Source organism: Nymphaea colorata, unplaced genomic scaffold (assembly GCF_008831285.2).
Source record: "Nymphaea colorata isolate Beijing-Zhang1983 unplaced genomic scaffold, ASM883128v2 scaffold0027, whole genome shotgun sequence".
In the NCBI taxonomy this organism is placed as follows: domain Eukaryota; kingdom Viridiplantae; phylum Streptophyta; class Magnoliopsida; order Nymphaeales; family Nymphaeaceae; genus Nymphaea; species Nymphaea colorata.
In genome coordinates this window covers 7,501-25,774 of record NW_022204533.1, presented here as the reverse complement: position 1 = coordinate 25,774, position 18,274 = coordinate 7,501, and the positions used below count along the sequence as shown (strand labels likewise).

Here is an 18,274-nt window from a genome sequence, read left to right as displayed (position 1 = left end):
GAATATGATGTGTGACTTGTTAACCTATTGATAGTACAGAGAATAAGTCTGTCATCTCATCGAGAAGATGTTCTAGCCCGTCAGATAGTCAGTCTAGTATCTGGAGCACGGACTATATGGAATAGATTAAGAACTATTAAACTATGATTCATACCTACTATCATACCTCGTACCGCCTCCAACTACTATTATTTTTCAATTAACTTTCAATGAGCGTTTCAGAAATCGAACCACCTTCCTTCAAATCATGCTTAGTTTGAGCTGACGAGGGACAGGACAAATATTCTATGGATTCTTATTATTATATCGTTCATGAATAAGTAAGTGATGATCAAACGAAAGGGTTCCTACTCAGAAACTCTGTTCTGTTTGTCTTTTGAATCATCGTGTTCTAGTAAACTGAGGTTTCAATTGATTCATAGGGTCCAACAAGATAATTCCTATCAATAGTAAATCGTATTATACGTATAAACAAAAATAAAATAGGGTAAGAGAACATTCAAAAGGCCTGTAACAATCAACATAGGATGAGCCAACTTGATATTTTGCGCTATCATCACAAAGAAGAGATTTAGAGTTTGGTTCCCTCATTTTATCTGGAAAGATTGAATCAAGTGAAGTCTCTAAAAGGTTTCAAATCTTCTTTTCTATGCACGTTGCAACCAGAACCATATTGGGTGTTTTCGCTTGAGCCGTACGAGACAAATTCTCATATACGGTTCTAGAGGGGAGTCCCTTCGCCTTCGTTCACCTATCTCAATAAAGTATATGATTGTTCGAGGAGCGTCTCGAATTCAAGCGATTGCAGATGATATAACTAGTAAAATGTTCCTCCTCATGTCAATATATTTCATTGTCTAGGAGGATCACACTTACTTGCTTTTAGTACAAGTAGCTACGGTTTTGCTATGACTTTTTACTATCGCCCGACCGTCACAGAAGCTTTTGCCTCTGTTCAATACATAATGACTGAAGCCAACTTCGGTTGGTTAATCCGATCAGTTCATCGATGGTCAGCAAGTATGATGGTTCTAATGATGATCCTGCACGTATTCGTGTTTATCTCACAGGTGGTTTAAGAAACCACGTGAATTGACTGGTTACGGGTGTAGTTCTGGCGTGTGACTGCATCCTTTGGGGTAACTGGTTATCTTTACCTGGACCAAATTGGTATTGGCAGTCAAAATTGTAACTGGTGTACCTGAGGCTATCCCTATAGTGGATCGCCCTGGTAGAGTTATACGCGGAAGTGCTAGCGTGGGTCAATCCACTTTGACCCGCTTTATAGTTTACACACTTTGTATTACCTCTTCTTACCGCCGTATTTATGTTAATGCACTTTCAATGATACGTAAGCAAGTATTTCAGGTCCTTATAGAGAAGACAGGCATAGTATTTGTAATAGATCATATATATATGTTTGGGTAGGAACAAAAAAAATATATTGTATTTCATTGCTATAAATATGGATTATTGAAAAGAATAAGACATGTATTTGGATATTTCCCTCAACCACGAAGTATTTTATTTGATACGAACAGTTGAAGTGGATTCTCGAGGAGAGGATGGATTATGGAGTGTGTACTTGAACTATTGATTGGTCCATGCAGATATATATCTCCACATTGGAATCATAAACAAATGTGTCTCTGTCCAACCGCCCCCCCCTGCGAGCAAGAGAAGCTGTTCCTTGAGAGAATCTTTCTATGATCAGACCCGAATCATGTCATGCATGAATAGCTTCGTAAGATCTAGTAGAATAAGTGATGTGCATGATCCAGATTATGTTCTATCTATTCCACTTCCATTATTTAACTTATAGTAGGAATGCATCATTCCCCTGCATCGACCCCGATCTATATACTATCGGAGTGAAACACGGGATCTAAGAAGAATCGAGGCTAGACTTTATAGTAACAAGTAAATCCTTTGTACGTAAGAAGACTCTAAAAAACAATATTGTGCATCAATTACAAGGTATGAGACAATCCAAAAAGCATTTGATCATGATCGATGTAAGCCTACTGGGTATAGCATTATTTGTACGAACATAGTTCCTGATGCATATGGATTTTATATGAATCCATTCATTCCTTGATTATTGCTCGAGCTGGATATGAAAATCATCATGTCCGGTTCTTTCGGGGATGGATCCATAAGAATTCACCTATCCCAATAACAAAGAAACCCGACTGAATATCCTGTATAAGAGCAAAATTGGCTAAGGATGGACATAATTATTATGGGAACCGGCATGGCCTAATGATCTTATATATTTTTCCCGTAGTAATCTAGTACTATTGCATGTAACGTAGTCTAGCGGTTCTAGAGCCATCAATGATGGTAACCGGCAGATCCATTTGCAACTCCTTTGGAAATATTACCCGAATGGTACTTCTTTCCCGTATTCAAATACTCCGTACAGTACCCAATAAGTATGGGTTCTTTAATGGTTTCGGTACCAGCGGATTATGACAGTACCCTTTTTGGAAAATGTAATAAATTCCAAAATCCATTCCGTCGCCCAGTAGCTACAACAGTCTTTTGATGTACGGCAGTAGCCCTTGGTTAGTATTGGAGCAACATTACCTATTGATAATCTCTAACTTTAGTCTTTTCAAATAAAATAGATCTTGAAATACTAAGTAAGCGGATATTACGTAGTATCTATTAGGCATACTTCAAAGTTATCCTCCTAGATACATCTCTTCATTTGATTATAGATCTATCTGAAGAATCCACGAATACAGACTATCTGAAGATTCAAAACAGACTTTGTTTTGTTTCTTCTTTTTCGTTATGTGTATATTTAGTGTTATATTGATATATATTACAAATTATATTCAATTCGAATTGAATAATAATTTGTAATAATAGAAAATAATTATAGTATAATTTATAGTTAGTTTAGTTAAAAAAATAAGAAATAAATAAAGATAAGAAAATAATAGAAATTTTATTTCATTATTTCTAGTAATAAATAGTCTTTCATTTATAATTTTTTCATTCGTGCTTTCATTCGAAATGAAAAAAAAATTTCAACGGGATTCAAACTGAGTTGAATTTTAAGCAAGTCGATTGTGAAACCCTCTGTAGAATGTCGAATATTGTTTTACGTCTTCTACGCGAAAATGCTCAATCTCATAAGATCTTCTTGACTTTACTCAAAAGTCCAGCAATGTATGTAATTAGACCTTTGAGACAGTTATAAGTCCTAGGAGCAATTCTAATTGATCAATAAAAATACGTTTCAATATGATTCTCTTTCATATTATCCAATCCATCATCAAAGGTAAAAAAGGCACACTAGCCCTTTTTGATTGTCCTCCATATTCTATTATGTCCTGTTCCTCCGCATGTAAAAAAGGAATAAATAAATCGATCAAATACGAGAAGCTTCATAAAGCGCTCCTTAGGAGTTAAACTTCCATTCGTCCATATTTCAAGAAAAAGTATCTCTTGTTCTCATTCCCATTCCCATAAGAAGAATACTATGATTCGCATTTCGAACAGGCATGGATACAGCATCTATAGATAGCTCCTCTGATAGTTATTGGGTTCTCGTACAATACCACGACCCCTCTCAATTTTAATTCAATGCACAAATCAACCGGTTCCGTTAGGACAGCTATATGCTGTGTAGTATCAACTATTCTACAGAAGTGGTGAGATATATCTTGAGCAGTTACTGTCTAGGCCCCTGACATAGATAGATGCGTCGAGAGTTCCGTACAGATCACTTCTAAATACAATTTTTTTCAAATTCATTAAAATTCATGGACTGATTCTTCAATACCTACTATCGTAGAATATTCATGTGTACCTTATCAATTTGCGCGCGTAATACATGTCCTTCTAGTTCTCCAAGTAAAGCCCTCGCATCGCGATACCGATTGTATCGGCTGACCCTTCATAAGTGGGATAAAACGAAACGACCATAATAAAGCGTTTGCTGTCTGCTCTTGATTCAACACACTTCCACTGTAGCGTCCGAGTGATACTGTACTTCCTCCCGAACCATACTAATATAATATTATTTGATGAGATCATTTAATTATTATTTCTCTTGGATTGGAATCTTTCCATTTATTCTAAACGCGCCTTTTTTTTGGCGTCTACATCCATTATGCGGCATAGGGTACGTCACGTACAAAATTAATAGTATACCACTTCTACGAATCGCTCGTAATGCTGCATCTCTCCCGAGACCGGACCCTTTATCATGACTTCTGCTCGTTGCATACCCTGTCTACTACCGCACGAATAGCATTCCTGCTGCGGTTTGAGCAGCAAATGGGGTACCCCTTCTTGTGCCCTTGAATCCACAGGTACCCGCAGAAGACCAAGAAACGACCCGACCTTGTGGGTCTGTAACAGTAACAATAGTATTGTTGAAACTCGCTTGAACATGAATAACCCTATTGGTTCTACACCCACTCTTACGTGAACTAATACGGCTATTCTACGTGAACCAATTCTGGTATAGGTTTTGTCATATCTATTTGCCATCTCATAAATATGAGTCAGAGATATACGGATATATCCATTTCATGTGAAAACAAATTCTTATTTATTGTACATTAGGTCTCTTAGAAAGTGAAGTTCTTTTTTTATAAATATATCCCTGTCTCTGTTATTTCGGATTAGAACAAATTACTATAATCGTCCTCGCCTACGGATCAGTCGACATTTTCACAAATCTTACGAACAGAAGCTCTTATTTTCATATTGTTGTTCCTTAATTCCGAATCTACTCTTTGAAAGAAAATAAGTCTCTTTTCTTAATTCACCTTAAGTTAGTGTTGAGCCTTAAAATTATCCCCATGAAAATTTAAATACCTAATCGTTTGAATCTTTATTGCGAAGTCTATAAATTATACGTCCCCTTGTTGAATCATAACGGCTGACTTCTATTTTACTCTATCTCCTGGTAGTATTCGTATAAAACTACGTCGTATCCGCCCTGAAACATAACCTAGAACCAGTCTCGTTATCTAAGCGAACCCAGAACATGCCATGGGAAGTGATTCAGTAATTAAACCTCATGGATCAATTTTGTTCTTTCATTCCAGTAACCTCCTTGAAGTATTAACAATGTAGGAGAGTGACATTAGACAACCCACCTCTACTCTCTTTTCATAAATAGGAAGTTACGTATCAAATTCGTATACCAGATGATCACCTCACCATATATAAAACAAAATTTCTCCTCCAATTCTTCTAGTCGAGCTTCTCGATCTGTCATTATACCCCTAGAAGTAGAAAGAATTACAACCCCTATCCCGCCTGAAATCCTAGGAATTCGTTGAGAGTTGAATAGATTCGCAGACCTGGTCTGCTGATACGCTTAAAATATTCTATGTGCTCTTTCCTATTTCTTCTATGTCGTAGGTTAAAACCAAGAAATCCTTGTTGTTTTCCCGGTGCTTCCTAACATTTCGATAAAACCCTCTCGTAGAAGTATTTTCACAATGTTTTCGGTAATATTAGTGGATGGTATTCGAACTGTTCCTTTTTTATCCATGTCAGCATTTCTTATATAAGTATTATATCGCAATAGTGCTCTACCCATGACAACTATCATTTTTTTTGCTTTATATAATCAACATGTTCTTTTTTATTTTCATTAAAGGTATATGCCTGAGACATAATCTACTAATTATCCATTTCAAAGACCCTACTACCCATTGTCTCGTCTACTAGCGTTCATTATTTATAATACTTCGGAGCTAATGAGACTATCTTAGTGAAATTTAACTGTCTCAATTCACGAGCAATCGAACCAAAAACTCGGTGCCTTTGGATTCCTTCTTGATCAATGACAACTGCTGCATTTCATCATACCGGATTATCATACCGTTGTCGCGCTTGAGTTCTTTACATGTACGTACAATTACAGCTCTGATTACTTCTGATCTTTCCAGGGGCATATTTGGCACTGCTTCTTTGATACAGCAACAATAACGTCACCGATATGAGCATATCGGTAATTACTAGCTCCTATGATTCGAATACACATCAATTTTCGAGCTCCGCTGTCCGCTACATTCAAAAAGGTCTGAGGTTGAATCATCTTTCTTTATTGAGTTCTTTCAATGCAAGAGGCGAGGGGAAAAGAAAATTTCTGTCCAGAAATAAGTAAACCAGCGATTATAGATTATATTTTCATCATTCATAAATATCCCTTTGTCCGATATCCTATTCCGCAATAACGAATTTGTTCGTATAGGCATTTTGCGCGCCGCTATTTCCATAGCGGCTCTGGCTACGGTTCTGATACTCCGCCCATTTCATAAAGTATCGATCCGTTTAACGACGGATACCCAATATTCAGGAGATCCCTCCCCGAACCCATACGTTTCCGCGGGTCTTAGTTAACGGTTGTCGGGAATATACGTACCCATATTTTCCGCCACGACGGCAATCTGTCATTGCGCGGCGCCCTGCTTCTATTTGTCTAGATGTGATCCAAGCGGGTCAAGTGCCTGAAGCGCATATTTACCGAAACAAATACGATTGCCCCGAAAGATACTCCTTCATCTTCCTCTATGTTGTTACGAAACCTGGTTCTTGGGTATAGTTGATGGTAGTGTCTCAATTCCATCTCTACACAGAACCGGACATGAGAGTTTCTTCTCATCCAGCTCCTCGCGAATGAAACGATAAATAAACAATAAATAATATTAGGATTATTTAATGGATGAAATTCGCGGGCGAAATTTACTCTTTATATTTATCTGCTTATTCGTAGGGTCGCTCCATAACCTCTTCGAAGAAATCAGTTCGTTCCCGGCGCGTTCCGCCATCCCGTCCAGTGAATCATAGGATTCGTTTCAATCGAATCCTCCGCAGTCACAGGTTCCGTCGTTCCATAGCTTCTCCTCCATTAATGTCGAGTCTGAATTCTGCAATGGAGCTTCTAATTTAATCTGTCCCTGAGTCAATCTCCTCAGTCTCTATCGACCAATGCTCTTTATTTTTGAAATCTATCTCAATTATAGATGGAATTATATTATAGTATATGATGCCTTATCACATTGCCCTTTCTAAATGATTCATAGACCATACATATTGGAATAATATATCATTTCTTTTCCCCTTCTCTCTTTCTCTCATCCTTCCATTCATCCGCATCCCTCTATTTTGGTTTCACAACTTACACAATCAATCAAGATTCATTTTTACTTTATTGAAAAAGGATTTCAGTTGCTACAAATATATGATTATTATCTCATATAATGACCGATTCCTTGGATCTTGAGAATACGAAGCAATGAGCTGGTTATTAATTTATATTTATATTAGGTAGGGTCCAATTCTTTCTTTTAGTCCCAACGAGTCACACACTAAGCATAGCAATTCTATCATATCAAAGTGGTAAATCGAATTGTTATTCAAACATATATAATTGATCCGTTTTGACTAAACGGAAAAAGACCTAAACTAAATTGAGTTTTTTGCCCTGTCCATGGATAAGTATCCATGAATAGAATCGCAAGAAAAGGAGCCATTACTCTTCATCCAAAAATATCCAAATTTTTATCCCTAATACTCCATAGATAGTTCGAACTGGATAGGAACAATAATCAATTTTCACTCGAATGGTCTGTAGGGGAACCCTACCTTCTCTAATCCATTCAACGCGGGCAATTTCGTTTCCATTGAGACGTCCTGCAATTTGTACCTGAATTCCCTTTGCATCCGCTTGTTCAGCTAATTCAATAGCTTTTTTCATTGCCTTTCTAAAGGAAACTCTATTCTTTAATTGCAGAGCGATATATTCTGCAAGAATATTAGGTTGCCCGTAAGGTCTTGCAACTCTTGCGATAGCAATGTTGAGTCTTCGGTTCACAGAATGAAAGCTTTTTTGTACATTAGTCTGTAATTCTTCGATTCCTCGGGCTCGACCCTCTATTAACATATTGGCGAATCCAATATGAATTATGACTTGGATCAAATCGATTCTTTTTTTAATATCTATACGTGCAATTCCTTCAAAACCTGAGGATATTCTCATATGTTTTTGTACATAATTCTTGATACAATCCCGTATTTTTTCATCTTCCTGGAGACCTTTGGAATAATTTTTTGGTTGTGCGAACCAAAAGGAACGATGACTTTGGGTTGTACCAAGTCTGAAACCAAGTGGATTTATTTTCTGTCCCATATCTACCTACCAATATTCTCTTTCTAAACTAAAAGTCATGTTTTGAAAATCAAATATTTTTTAAATTGAAGTTAGGTCTTTCGCTCAATACAATAGTTATATGACAGGTGGGTCTTTTTATTGGGTAACTACGTCCCCGAGCTCGCGGTTTTAACCTTTTGACGATAACACCTTCGTTGACTTCGGCTTTACTAATAAATAAATCAGCTTCTTTCAAACCCCTATTGTGACTAGCATTTGCTGCTGCGGAATAAACTAATTTGAAAATGGGGTAACATGCTCGATAAGGCATGAGTTCCAGTATCATAAGTGTTTGCTCATAGGAGCAACCGCGAATTTGATCAATTACCCTTCGTGCTTTTTGAGCAGACATACCTATATGTCGAGCTAAAGCTCGTATTTCTGTACCCGAGGTCTTCTTTATCATAGTCATAGGGTTTTACCTCACACACACCAATAAAAATAAGAATAAATCATGAGAGCACTTATTTAACTTTTGATTACATTAATACATTAACTATATTAATATTATCATTATCGCCGAGATCTATTATCGTTTCTCGCGTGTCCCCGGAAAGTCAGAGTAGGCGCGAATTCTCCCAATTTGTGACCCACCATACGCTCCGTTATATAAATAGGTAAATGCTCCTTTCCGTTATGAACAGCAATTGTATGACCGACCATTGCAAATATAATGGTCGATGCTCGGGACCAAGTTACTATTATACTTCTTTCCTCTGCCTTGTTGAGCTTCTCAATTTTACTTAATAAGTGATTAGCCACAAAAGGATTTTTTTTAGATGAACGGGCCACAAGTGATTACTCCCCCTTCTTTTCATTTTTTCATTTTGTGAAGACGAAAAAACCAATTTGATTTAATTTTACATCATTCATTATTTTTTCTTTCTCTTTCTATTTACGGCGACGAAGAATAAAAATATCACTATATTTATTCCTTTTCCTACTCCTTCTTCCAAGCGCGGGATAACCCCAAGGAGTTGTGGGTTTTTTTCTACCAATCGGGGCCCTCCCTTCACCACCTCCATGGGGATGGTCTACAGGGTTCATAACTACTCCTCTTACTACAGGACGCTTACCTAGCCAACATTTAGATCCGGCTCTACCCAAACTTTTCTGGTTCGCCCCGACATTACCCACTTGTCCGACTGTTGCTGAGCAGTTTTTGGATATCAAACGAACCTCTCCAGATGGTAATCTTAATGTGGCCGATTTACCCTCTTTTGCAATCAGTTTCGCTACAGCACCTGCTGCTCTAGCTAATTGTCCACCCTTTCCAAGTGTTATTTCTATGTTATGTATGGCCGTGCCTAAGGGCATATCGGTTGAAGTAGATTCTTCTTTTTGATCAATCAAAACCCCTTCCCAAACTGTACAAGCTTCTTCCAAAGCATACGGCTTTCTGGATGTAGATGATGATATCTAGACAGATGGATCTTATATGAATCGTATGATGAAGTACCACATGAGTGGATATATAGGAATCCAAATCTGCCGAATCACTCATGCTACGATCTTCTACATCCTAGGTCTCCCCATTCCGTCATCTGGCTTATGTTCTTCATGTAGCACTCAGACCGAATGACTCTATGAAATTACGTCGATACTTCCATTCCACATATTACGGGTAACGTAGGAGACATCTCTATTTTTCCCCCGGGGGATCTTTAGAATTACCACTGCTTAGCTTTCAATTCGCCTCTGACCATCAAATGAAATGTGAATAACCCATCCTCCTCTCTTTGAAACAAGGGGCGCTTCCGGTTCTATCCGTGCTTCAAACAATTTTGTCTTCTCCATATTACCATATCTCTAGAGTCAATAATTTTATATGAGGAACCACTGAACTCAATCACCTGCTGCCGTTACTCTTCAGTTTTCTGTTGAGGTCTATCCCGTAGAGGTACTCAAATTGGATCAGTGATCGATTTCTAGGTTTTGTCGTAAACCTAATTGGTTACTTCCAATTACGTAAATCAATAGTTCAAACCGCACTCAAAGGTAGGGCATTTCCCATTGATATAGGAACTTCTGTACCAGAAACAATGGTATCTCCAATTATAGCCCCTCTGGGATGTAAAATATATCTCTTCTCACCATCCCCATAGTGTATGAGACAAATGTATGCATTTCGATTAGGGTCGTATTCTATGGTTACGATTCTACCAGATATGTCTTTTGCATTCCGTCGAAAATCGATTTTACGGTATAGACGCTTATGACCTCCCCCTCTATGCCTTGCGGTAATGATTCCTCTGGCATTACGACCTTTACCACAACGATGCTGTCCATAGATCAAATTTGTTCGTGGATTGGATTTCGCTTGACTGTCTACGGCTCCTTTGCGTGTGCTAGGGGTAGAAGTTTTGTATAAATGTATGGCCATGTTATTAAGTATTTATTTTTTTTTATTTAAGTTCTTTTCTCTATAAGAGGTGGAATAGAATAACCCGGTTGAAGCGTAATGATCATACGTCTGTAATGCATTGTATGTCGCATAATAGGTCCCATTCTTCTACCCTTTCCCGGGAGTCGATGGCTATTCATAGCTACTACCTTGACACCAAAGAAGAGTTCGATCCAATGCTTTATTTCTGTCCTAGTTGATCCTGATTCGACATTAGAAGTATATTGATTGTTCCCCAATAACCGAATACTTTTTTCTGTAAATACTGCATATTTGATTCCATCCATAAATCCATTTTCTTCCCTATGAGTTCCAGTATCTATAAGAATTAGAATTCTTACCGTTTCTACCGTTTCTATCTTATTCTTATAGTATGAATATACCAATTAGTTATCTATGGATGATGAGATTCCGTTGATACGGAGCCAATTCTATTATTGAACGTTCCAATTCGCGTGCATCCAGCAGGAATTGAACCTACGAATTTGCCAATTATGAGTTGGGCGCTTTAACCATTCAGCCATGGATGCTTCGCGGAGACTCGTCATCAACGGGGGCTGTCTTTGTGTAAGTGGATTTCAATTGAAATATAATCTTTCGTTTAGGAGAAATCAATGAAACGGCATCAATTCAAATCCTGTATTTTGGAATTGAGAGAGATATTGAGAGAGATCAAGAATTCTCGCTATTTCTTAGATTCATGGACCAAATTCGATTCAGTGGTGTCTTTCACTCACATTTTTTTCCACCAAGAACGTTTTGTGAAACTCCTTGGCCCCCAAACTTGGAGTGTCCTGCTTTCACGTGATTCACAGGGTTCAACAAGCAATCGATATTTCACTTTCACGATCAAAGGTGTAGTACTGCTTGTAGTAGCGGTCCTTATATATCGTATTAACAATCGAAATATGGTCGAAAGAAAAAATCTCTATTTGATGGGGCTTCTTCCTATACCTATGAATTCCATTGGACCCAGAAATGATACATTGGAAGAATCTTTTTGGTCTCCCAATATCAATAGGTTGATTGTTTCGCTCCTGTATCTTCCAAAAGGGAAAAAGATCTCTGAGAGTTGTTTCATGGATCCGAAAGAGAGTACTTGGGTCCTCCCAATAACTAAAAAGTGTATCATGCCTGAATCTAACTGGGGTTCGCGGTGGTGGAGGAACTGGATCGGAAAAAAGAGGGATTCTAGTTGTAAGATATCTAATGAAACAGTAGCTGGAATTGAGATCTCATTCAAAGAGAAAGATATCAAATATCTGGAGTTTCTTTTTGTATCCTATATGGATGATCCGATCCGCAAGGACCATGGTTGGGAATTGTTTGATCGTGTTTCTCCGAGGAAGAAGCGAAACATAATCAATTTGAATTCGGGACAGCTATTCGAAATCTTAGCGAAACACTTGATTTGTTATCTCATGTCTGCTTTTCGTGAAAAAAGACCAATTGAAGTGGAGGGTTTCCTCAAACAACAAGGAGCTGAGGCAACTATTCCATCAAATGATATTGAGCATGTTTCCCATCTCTTCTCGAGAAACAAGTGGGATATTTCTTTGCAAAATTGTGCTCAATTTCATATGTGGCAATTCCACCAAGATCTCTTCGTTAGTTGGGGGAAGAATCAGCACGAATCGGATTTTTTGAGGAACGTATCGAGAGAGAATTTGATTTGGTTAGACAATATGTGGTTGGTAAACAAGGATCGGTTTTTTAGCAAGGTACGGAATGTATCGTCAAATATTCAATATGATTCCACAAGATCTATTTTCGTTCAAGTAACGGATTCTAGCCAATTGAAAGGATCTTCTGATCAATCCAGAGATCATTTCGATTCCATTAGGAATGAGGATTCGGAATATCACACATTGATCAATCAAACAGAGATTCAGCAACTAAAAGAAAGATTGATTCTTTGGGATCCTTCCTCTCTTCAAACGGAACGAACAGAGATAGAATCAGATCGATTCCCGAAATACCCTTCTGGATATTCCTCAATGTCCCGGCTATTCACGGAACGTGAAAAGCAGATGAATAATCATCTGTTTCCGGAAAAAATCGAAGAATTTCTTGGGAATCCTACAAGATCAATTCGTTCTTTTTTCTCCGACAGATGGTCAGAACTTCATCTGGTTTCGAATGCTACTGAGAGGTTCACTAGAGATCAGAAATTGTTGAAGAAACAACAAGATGTTTTTTCTTTTGTCCCTTCCAGGCGATCGGAAAAGAAAGAAATGGTTGATATATTCAAGATAATTACGTATTTACAAAATACCGTCTCAATTCATCCTATTTCATCAGATCGGGGATGTGATATGGTTCCGAAGGATGAACCGGATATGGACAGTTCTAATAAGATCTCATTCTTGAACAAAAACCCATTTTGTGATTTATTCCATCTATTCCATGACCGGAACAAAGGGAGATACACGTTGCACCACGATTTTGAATCAGAAGAGAGATTTCAAGAAATGGCAGATCTATTCACTCTATCAATAACCGAGCCTGATCCGGTGTATCATAAGGGATTTGCCTTTTCTATTGATTCCTACGGGTTGGATCAAAAAAAATTCTTGAATGAGGTATTCAACTCCAGGGATGAATCGAAAAAGAACTCTTTATTGGTTCTACCTCATATTTTTGATGAAGAGAATGAATCTTTTTATCGAAGGATCAGAAAAAAATGGGTCCGGATCTCCTGCAGGAATGGTTTGGAAGATCCAAAACCCAAAATAGTGGTATTTGCTAGCAACAACATAATGGAGGCAGTCAATCAATATAGATTGATCCGAAATCTGATTCAAATCCAATATAGCACCTATGGGTACATAAGAAATCTATCGAATAGATTCTTTTTAATGAATAGATCCGATCGCAACTTCGAATATGGAATTCAAAGGGATCAAATAGGAAATGATACTCTGAATCATATAACTATAATGAAATATATGATCAACCAACATTTATCGAATGTGAAAAAGAGTCAGAAGAAATGGTTCGATCCTCTTATTTCTCGAACCGAGAGATCCATGAATCGGGATCCTAATGCATATAGATACAAATGGTCCAATGGGAGCAAGAATTTCCAGGAGCATTTGGAGCATTTCGTTTCTGAACAGAAGAACCGTTTTCAAGTGGTGTTCGATCGATTACGTATTAATCAACATTCGATTGATTGGTCCAAGGTTATCGACAAACAAGATTTGTCTAAGTCACTTCATTTCTTTTTGTCCAAGTCACTTCTCTTTTTGTCTAAGTCACTTACTTTTTTCTTTGTGAGTATCGGGAATATCCCCATTCATAGGTCCGAGATCCACATCTATGAATTGAAAGGTCCGAATGATCAACTCTGCAATCAGTTGTTAGAATCAATAGGTGTTCAAATCGTTCATTTGAATAAATTGAAACCCTTCTTATTGGATGATCATGATACTTCCCAAAGATCGAAATTCTTGATCAATGGGGGAACAATATCAGCATTTTTGTTCAATAAGATACCAAAGTGGATGATTGACTCACTCCATACTAGGAATAATCGCAGGAAATTCTTTGATAACACCGATTCCTATTTCTCAATGATATCCCACGATCGGGACAATTGGCTGAATCCCGTGAAACCATTTCATAGAAGTTCATTGATATCTTCTTTTTATAAAGCAAATCTACTTCGATTCTTGAATAATCCACATCACTTCTGCTTCTATTCTAACAAAAGATTCCCTTTTTATGCGGAAAAGACCCGTATCGATAATTATGATCTTACATATGGACAATTCCTCCATATCTCGTTCATCCGCAACAAGATATTTTCTTTGTGCGTCGGTAAAAAAAAACATGTTTTTTTGGAGAGAGATACTATTTCACCAATCGAGTCACAGGTATCTGACATATTCATACCTAACGATTTTCCACAAAGTGGTGACGAAACGTATAACTTGTACAAATCTCAGCCTCTTTCAACTTATTGTCAGCCTCTTTCAGATATGAATCTATCTGATTCAGAAGGGAAGAACTTGCATCAGTATCTCAGTTTCAATTCAAACATGGGTTTGATTCACACTCCATGTTCTGAGAAAGATTTACCATCCGCAAAAAAACGGAATCTTTGTCTAAAGAAATGCGTTGAGAAACGGCAGATGTATAGAGCCTTTCAACGAGATAGTGCTTTTTCAAATCTCTCAAAATGGAATCTGTTCCAAACGTATATGCCATGGTTCCTTACTTCGGCAGGGTGCAAATATATAAATTTCATCCTTTTAGATACTTTTTCAGACCCATTGCCGATACTAAGTAGCAGTCACAAATTTGTATCCTTTTTTTATGATATTATGCATGGATCAGATATATCATGGTCAATTCTTCAGATTCCATTGTGGGCGATTCTTCCACGATGGAATCTGATAAGTGAGATTTCGAGTAAGTGTTTACAGAATCTTCTTCTGCCCGAAGAAATGATTCATCGAAATAATGAGTCACCCGTTCCATTGAAGTGGACACATCTGAGATCACCAAATGCTCGGGAGTTCCTCTATTCAATCCTTTTCCTTCTTCTTGTTGCTGGATATCTCGTTCGTACGCATCTTCTCTTTATTTCCCGAGTCTCTAGTGAGTTACAGACAGAGTTAGAAAAGATCAAATCTTTGATGATTCCATCATACATGATTGAGTTGCGAAAACTTCTGGATAGGTATCCTCCACCTGAACTGAATTCTTTCTGGTTAAAGAATCTCTTTCTAGTTGCTCTGGAACAATTAGGAGATTCTCTGGAAGAAATACGGAGTTCTGCTTCTGGTGGCAACATGCTATTGAGTGGTGGTCCCACTTATGGGGTCAAATCAATACGTTCTAAGAAGAAAGATTTGAATATCAATCTCATCGATATCATCTATCTCATAAGTATCATACCAAATCCCATCAATTCAATCACTTTTTCGAGAAATACGAGACATCTAAGTCGTACAAGTAAAGAGATCTATTCATTGATAAGAAAAAACGTGAACAGTGATTGGATTGATGATCAAATAGAATCCTGGGTCGCGAACAGTGATTGGATTGATGATGCAGAAAGAGAATTCTTAGTTCAGTTCTCCACCTTAACGACAGAAAAAAGGATTGATCAAATTCTATTGAGTCTGACTCATAGTGATCATTTATCAAAGAATGACTCTGGTTATCAAATGATTGAACAACCGGGATCCATTTACTTACGATACTTAGTTGACATTCAAAAAAGGTATCTAATGAATTATGAGTTCAATAGATCCTGTTTAGCAGAAAGACGGATATTCCTTGCTCATTATCAGACAATTACTTATTCACAAACCCCGTGTGGGGCTAATAGTTCTCATTTCCCATCTCATGGAAAACCCTTTTCGCTCCGCTTAGCCCTACCCCCTTCTAGGGGTATTTTAGTGATAGGTTTTATAGGAACTGGACGATCATATTTTGTCAAATACCGAGTGACAAACTCCTATGTTCCCTTCATTACGGTATTTCCGAACAAGTTCCTGGATGACAATCAAGGTTATCTTATTGATGATATCGATATTGAGGATCGTGACGATATCGATATTGATGATCGTGACGATGATGACCTTGATACGGAGCTGCTAACTATGCCGAATGTGCTAACTATGTATATGACGCCGAAAATAGACCAATTTGAGATCACCCTTCCATTAGAATTAGCAAAAGCAATGTCTCCTTGCATAATATGGATTCCAAACATTCATGATCTTTATGTGAATGAGTCGAATTACTTATCCCTCGGTCTATTAGTGAACCATCTCCCCAGGGATTGTGAAAGATGTTCCACTAGAAATATTCTTGTTATTGCTTCGACTCATATTCCCCAAAAAGTGGATCCCGCTCTAATAGCTCCGAATAAATCAAATACATGCATTAAGATACGAAGGCTTCTTATTCCACAACAACGAAAGCACTTTTTCATTCTTTCATATACTAGGGGATTCCGCTTGGAAAAGAAAATGTCCCATACTAATGGATTCGGATCCATAACCATGGGTTCCAATGCACGAGATCTTGTAGCACTTACCAATGAGGTCCTATCAATTAGTATTACACAAAAGAAATCAATTATAGACACTAATACAATTAGATCAGCTCTTCATAGACAAACTTGGGATTTGCGATCCCAGGTAAGATCCGTTCAGTATCATGAGATCCTTTTCTATCAGATAGGAAGGGCTGTTGCACAAAATGTACTTCTAAGTAATTGCTCCATAGATCCTATATCTATCTATATGAAGAAGAAATCATGTAAGGAAGGGGATTCTTATTTGTCCAAATGGTACTTCGAACTTGGAACGAGCATGAAGAAATTAACGATACTTCTTTATCTTTTGAGTTGTTCTGCCGGATCGGTCGCTCAAGATCTTTGGGGACCCGATGAACAAAATTGGATCACTTCTTATGGATTCGTTGAGAATGATTCTGATCTAGTTCATGGCCTATTAGAAAGCGCTCTGGTGGGATACTCACGGACAGAATGCAGTCAGTTTGATAATGATCGAGTGACATTGCTTCTTCGGTCCGAACCAAGGAATCAGTTAGATATGATGCAAAATGGATCTTGTTCTATCGTTGATCAGAGATTTCTATATGAAAAATACGAATCGGGGTTTGAAGAAGGGGAAGGAGAAGGAACCCTCGACCTGCAACAGATAAAGGAGGATGAGGATTTATTCAATCACATAGTTTGGGCTCCTAGACTATGGCGCCCTCATGGCAATCTATTTGATTTTATCGAAAGGCCCAATAAATTGGGATTTCCCTATTGGGTCAGGTCATTTCGGGACAAGCGGATCATTTATCATAAAGAGGATAAGCTTCAAGAGAATGATTCGGAGTTCTTGCGGAGTGGAACCGTGCAGTACCAGACACGAGATAGATCTTCCAAAGAACAAGGGTTTTTTCGAATAAGCCAATTCATTTGGGACCCTGCAGATCAATTCTTTTTCCTATTCAAAGATCAGCCCTTTGTCTCTGTGTTTTCACGTCGAGAATCTTTTGCAGATGAAGAGATGTCAAAGGGACTTATTACTTCCCAAACAAATTCTCCTACATCTATATATCAACGCTGGTTGATCAAGAATACGCAAGAAAAGCACTTCGAATTGTTGATTCATCGCCAGAGATGGCTTAGAACTAATACTAATAGTTCATTATCTAATGGATCTTTCCGTTCTAATACTCTATCCGAGAGTTATCAGTATTTATCAAATCTGTTCCTATCTAATAACGGAACGCTATTGGATCAAATGACAAAGACATTGTTGAGAAAGAGATGGCTTTTCCCGGATGAAATGAAACATTTGATTCATGCACCAGGAGAAAGATTTCCCATTCCTTAGCCGGAAAGATATGTGGCCGTGAAAGAGGGATTAAGTGGAACAGAATTGACCGGGTGGTAGAGTCGTGGAAACACTTGTTTATTCCATATTTTGGACCTTAGCTCCATGGAGCAATATGCTACTGCTGAAACATGGAACAATTGAAATCTTAGATCAAAACACTATGTATGGATGGTATGAACTGCCTAAACAAGAATTCTGGAACGGCGAACAACCAGAACCTATTACTCACTACATCAAACAATTTCCATTAATGAAACATGTAAATCCATTGGAAAATCAAAAATGCGCATGTCCGATGAAATGGTT

The 18,274-nt window shown here is 37.8% G+C and overlaps 2 pseudogenes; both read right to left on the bottom strand.

Moving 5' to 3' along the window:
- Positions 1–3,065: 3,065 nt before the first annotated feature.
- On the bottom strand, positions 3,066–4,021 carry LOC126409280 (DNA-directed RNA polymerase subunit alpha-like; annotated as a pseudogene).
- Positions 4,022–5,762: 1,741 nt separating this feature from the next.
- The window catches only part of LOC126409279 (30S ribosomal protein S7, chloroplastic-like), a 16,892-nt pseudogene continuing 4,380 nt past the window's right edge, over positions 5,763–18,274 (bottom strand).